The 5,930-nt window shown below is 39.0% G+C and overlaps 1 pseudogene; it reads right to left on the minus strand.

Annotated features, from left to right (window-relative positions):
- Positions 1-1,118: 1,118 nt before the first annotated feature.
- Positions 1,119-5,930, minus strand: part of LOC148717125 (uncharacterized) — a 7,885-nt pseudogene continuing 3,073 nt past the window's right edge.

A 5,930-nucleotide genomic window follows, 5' to 3' on the forward strand; every position in this document is an offset into this window, starting at 1 on the left:
AACAGCTGTTGCGCGTCTCAAAAATTGTAATACTGCTTGAGTAGTTATATTGAAGGCGCATGTCTACGTCTTCTTTATTGGAGAAGCGTTGCGTGACGACCCTGAGAACGGCTGTGCAGCAGACTAGAAGAGTACTTGATAGAGCCGACAGATGTATGGCTCTGACGAAGGGCTAACGCTCGAAACGTCAGCTTTTAAACTCTTTACGGTGGCCAATTTGACCTTGTTATCCCCATCAACTCGGCAGCACCACGGTTTCTTTAAAAACTTACCCCTTTTATTCAGATGTATGGCAAAGCAATCCGATCACGTGGGCATTTTGTATTTCCTTCGAATGAACCGAAGCTTGCAAAGCTTTCGGGTACTTTTTTGAGTAAGTTTTTCGAGGCGCACGTTAAATAGCACAAAAAATTTACGAGGCAACCGAGGTATTCTAATGCACATCAGGCGGCAGAAACCGTTCATTTTGTGTACCGAAAGAAGGGCTACAAAAATGTATTAGACACAGTACAATATCCCCCAACATTCACATCTATGTATTTTGGGGGTTACGTTTCAAGAAAATTGTAGGTTCTCTATTCACATCATGAATAAGTTGGCCACAGCTAATAAATGCCTATATATTCTTAGAACTCTCAGGAGGGAGTGCTATTGTCAGGCAGAGTTGGATAAATTGTTCAGCGCTCTGGTTCTGCCTAAATTTACGACGGAATATCAGTATATGATTCATCTCCACCAGAGCTTACTACCATACAATACTTCCTGGATCGTTGTTACAAACGTAGATACACGTCTTCTCCGGTTTCTATTATCAATTGCTTAGGTAAGTCTGACATAGGTATCTTCAAAAAATTAAGCGCGTGGAACATCATCCATTGCACTACTCCCTTTCCAGGATTAACTCTACTACCCGTAGGCTTAGGCAAGTTAAGCCAATATATCCACTTTACAATACTGAGCGTTTTAAAAATTATTTTATTAATAGACTTAGATTTAAGCATAACTTAGCTGTAAGTAATTAATACATATTTTAGCCCATTACACTTTATATGTAACACTTTATATGTATTTTATCAGTGAAATAAAGACTATTTATCTATTTATTTATTACCGCCTCCTGTCCGCCGCCGATTGAGCGTTACTTTAGTAGTAACAAGAGAATGACAGCACGCTCGTGGCAAAAACCAAAATATATATATTTTTTAATAAATTAAAAAGAATTGACTTTTTACAGTGTAGCGAACGAATTAAAGACTGTCAAGGTTTAAGGATGGAATCTTGCAACCTCGTTCCCAGAGTCTAGTAATTTGGATGATTTGTTCCGGGCGCTAGAGTGGCGAAGACTCTACTATAAAAGATTGGAACAGAAATCTATCCTAATGTATAAAAGATTACATGGTATGATACCTGGTTATCTGAGATCAAGATTTGTATATCGTGACAGTGTAAGTGCTTACAAATTAGTTCTTCCACAACCTCGAACTGACTATCTCAAGAGAAGTTTTTTTGTACAGCGGAGCTCAATTGTGGAACAACTTACCTGTGGACCTAAGACAAGCGTCCTCGCTGACTGATTTCAAATCTAAATTAAATCGCCACAGTTTAAAGTAAGATCTTAGGGTAAGATCTTAATTCTAAGTAAATTTTAGACACGGCCTCCATGAAAAGCAGAATTTTTATTTCTTTCTTTTATTTGGATTGTTATTTTCAAATTATTATTGTAGTTAGATAGATACATAGGTTTCTAGTATAGATAATTAACTAAATCGACTAATGGAAAAACCGTGTATAATTTTAAAACAACTATTCACCGAAGTGGAGTTGGTTGGCGGTGGATATTTAACGAGCCGCGAAGCGGCGAGGTAAATATCCACCGCTAACCACCGACACTGAGGTGAATAGTTGTTTTAGAATATACTAAAACAGTGAGATAATATACACCCCCGTCGTTAATTTGAGTGATTTCTTCGCTTGTCACGGATGCAAACCGGGACGCCATTTTTTCCCGAGTTTCCCGGAGTTAAATAGCAAAGGATATTCAGAGTTTGACTAGCCAATCAGAGCGCGCCTTCAACGCTATCCACGGTTTTTTTATATACTAAATAAAGGTATCCTATCCTATCTTATCCTATCTCTCATCTTCCCCCCCCCCTGATCCCAGGGGGGTGGGAAGATGAGATACCCTAGTACCTGGGAACGAGGTTGGGAATCCTGATCTGGTAAAATATGTTAAATTAACGCAGGTGACAGGTTTGACTTCTTTCCACCAATCTTCTGGGTAAAGGTATCGTTGGATCGTAATCTCTCCCCTGGGTGCCGGCATTTTGAAGAAACCAAATGGAACACGTGGTAGCGGTTTTACTATTAATCGGGTAGGAAATATATGGTAAAAGGTATACTGGAGCCAAAATAACCATGCTTCCCGGCCAGCTCTTTTCACCCATCCGCTATGGTCATACAAAACAAACAAATCGACTTTAGATAGTGGCATATCATCGGTGGTAATTTGAATCGATTTTGACCTTGTCCATGATTTCTGATCCACTTTTTTATTTATTTAATCACTTTCACCAGAGTGTGGTGAGGGTCGCACAACAGAGCGAGGCTCCAAATTAAGTGCGCCCTATATCCCACCCATCCCACCCCAGGGGAGGACATCTATCACACAGTAATCTCGTGTGTGGGAAATTAACGTCTCCTACCCCAACCCTGCAGGAGACGGGACCTCCATTTATTCGTCCCTATCCGAGAAGACTAGAATATCTAACCATTTCTTGATGTTATAGAAAGGTAGCAAATTCTTCTCAATTATTTTTAAGACCCTGAGTGTTAAGTCCTTGTGACTCAAAAGCTGACACAAATTGAACTAAAGTCATCGAAGCAATCCTTCCTGAGCCATTAAGACCGATGTCAACATCATAATCCCATGGCAAAGGGCCCTGAACTCGGAGTGCCCCAAATACTGATCCATACATTAGCCAGTGATCTATTGCAAGCTCTTCAAGAGTCTGGTGAACTCTGTAAGTCAGATTTAAAAAATTCTCTACTTGTGTCTTGTTGAAGTATCGACATTTCGCAGGTTGAAAAGGATGTCTTCCAGTATAACTCGAATACCCTCTCATGCTAAAAAGGACGTAAAGTGTTGCCAAGCCTAAGGGTAATGTCAGCAAAATGATTGCATTGATGGACTTGACGCGAGATGAGGGTCTTAAAGGCATAGTGTGCATCATCAATTCCTTGATCTGTTAAGGAAAGATAAGAACATAAAAGCTGTGATGCTGTTGATAAAGAAACGAAACCAAGTTGATGAGTTGAGTGGAGAAGGCTCGTCACGAATCTTTTGTTATATCTTGCTTAATTGTCATTTAAAGAAACGACATGTAAATGAATAAATACGACACGTAGACAAAACCTGTCAACATTTATAGGAAACTACTTGTGGGGGCTAAACCCTGGATAACCTTGGGCTCTATAACCAGCCAAAGCACTTCAAAACTTAACTCAGGAATTAAGCTAGAGTCGCTTTCGGCTATCGCTTCGGGAAACTCTTCCGCTTCTTTCGTGCTTAGCAACCTCCCGCGTGCATCCCTAACTCAATAGCGTACGCTTTAGAGTTTACCATTTGCCTTCTCGGATGGGACAAATAAATGGAGGTCCCGTCTCCTACAGGGTTAGGGGTAGGAGACGCTAATTTCCCACGCACGAGATTACTGTGTCATGGATGTCCTTCCCTGGGGTGGGATGGGTGGGTTTGTTGGAGCTTAAACCTCGTAGGGGACCCATGTCGTATTGTTTCTGTTCCAGTACTTGGTACAAATCCTTAAATAAATAAAAATAAAAACTTTAAAATGGCCCCAGTCTGGGCAAGAACAAAAGACAGGTGATCATCTAAAAGATCCATCTGTTTAGGAAAAAACTATTTTTGAGGCTTCAGGCTAATTATGTTGGTAGGTAGCGTTAATGTATCCACAACACTTTTTAAACAAGCTCTTATTGGGTCGTATTTTCGAAATTATCTACAGAAGGGTACTTATGTTTGTGCAACTGTTCAAATAAAGTTACTCGCAAAGGATGAATTAGTGTGCAGGTGATGTTTAGGTTACTGCCCACCTCTAAAGGCTGAGAAAATCGTTTTTTCTTTTTTATCAGACTAGATAGTTATCAGACTAGATAGTTATCAGACTGGATAGTTATCAGACTGGATAGTTATCAGACTAGATAGTTATCAGACTAGAGAGTTATCAGACTGATAGTTTCTTAAGAAACTGTTTGGGGCTGCGTCGGTGGGGGTAACGAAATAATTTGAATATATCAACAAAGTTAAAATGGTAAATTGGCCACCGTTACGATTATAAAAGCTGACGTTTCGAGCGTTAGCCATTCGTCGGAGCGAATAGAGGTATTGTGAGTTGTGTGTACTTTTAAAGGCAGAAAAAGGAGCTACGTGATTGGTGGGAACATGGCAACGAGAAAAACACGAATAAATTAGTGGAATGAAAAGCGTTCGTTGATACCTGTGGGATTGATACCGGCAGTCTATATGTACAGATCATAATTAAAGTTCTTTTTATTTCATTACTGTTGAATCAAATAAAAGAAACCATTGCCAACTTGAGAATTTCCTGATCGCTAAGCAGATTCTCCTTGCCAGTACTATAGGAAAAGCATTGAGTACAGTATAGAGAATTTATTCATTAATTTGAAAGTTTTTTAGGGTTAACCTGAGAGACATAAACGAAATCGTCTAAAATTTAAGAAAAAAAAGCTTGAATGGAAAAATTAAGTCGAACTTCCTTTGGAATTTACGCGTTAAAATCCCCTTATACGGTTAGATACTCAGCGACAAATACAAGTGGCCACCATGGTCTATAAATCTATACATGGTCTTACGCCCGACTATCTTGGTTCTAAATATGATCCTCCTTATAATGTAAGGAACTCTGAAAACAAACTAGCTGTTCCATTGCCCCGCACCAATTTCCTGAAAAATAGCTTTAGCTGTAACGGTGCGGTTATCTGGAACAGCTTGTCCCCTGAATTGCGGCAAGCAAAATCACTTCAATCTTTTCGAAATGGTTGTCGCGATTTCTTCGTCTGAATCGACAAAACGCACTCGGCATCTATGTAAAGCAGAATTTCTTTCTTTTTTTTTTATTTTTTATTTTTTTATTTCACTTTTAAATTTTAGATCACGTTTATATAGATTAAAGTAGAATGTAATTGTAATGATAGATTGTATTAATATTATTATTTTATCTGATGGATTTACCATGTCTAAATAAAAATAAAATTCAAGTTCAAGTTCAAGTTTATTGCCCTTGGTACTTAGCCTCCCCGCAGCCGTGATGTTTCCGTCACGCAACGCTCCCTCACAGCATCTAATGTGAATTATTTTTCATTTCTTGGTTTGTAATCTGTGATAAATTTTGCAGGAGTCGTTAGATATTTTCGGTTTCCAAAACTCTGCCGTCTCGTATCAAAATCAACGTCAAAAAACTATTTTTAAAAGTGGGAAGATTTAAAAATGATACTTTTGAGACTATAAACATTTGTTCAGGAGCGAACCTTTCAAAAGAAAATTACGAATTTATTTCTCTACTAGTCTCGCCGGGTACGTATCATGTAAATTATAATTCAATGCAAAGAGCCAAGTTTCTAGTCCAGCACGTTTCATCCATCCACGATAATTGTAAAAAGCAGACAAATCTACTTTAATAGGGACTTTGAGCAGTCAGGACGGCAACGCCACGGAAGACGTCGATTAAAAAATGAGTTTCTACTTTTAGTTAGAATTTCGAAAATGGCTGCATGTGTTAACCGTCTCACATGGCGCCAGACCTCAAACTGAACATAACGCATAAAAGTAGCGTTGAGTTCCAAATGCAAATTAAAATAATTTGCCGCCGCGGTTTCGGTTCGCAGACGACGCA

This window comes from Stylophora pistillata, chromosome 14, assembly GCF_964205215.1.
Source record: "Stylophora pistillata chromosome 14, jaStyPist1.2, whole genome shotgun sequence".
NCBI classification, from domain to species: Eukaryota; Metazoa; Cnidaria; class Anthozoa; order Scleractinia; family Pocilloporidae; genus Stylophora; species Stylophora pistillata.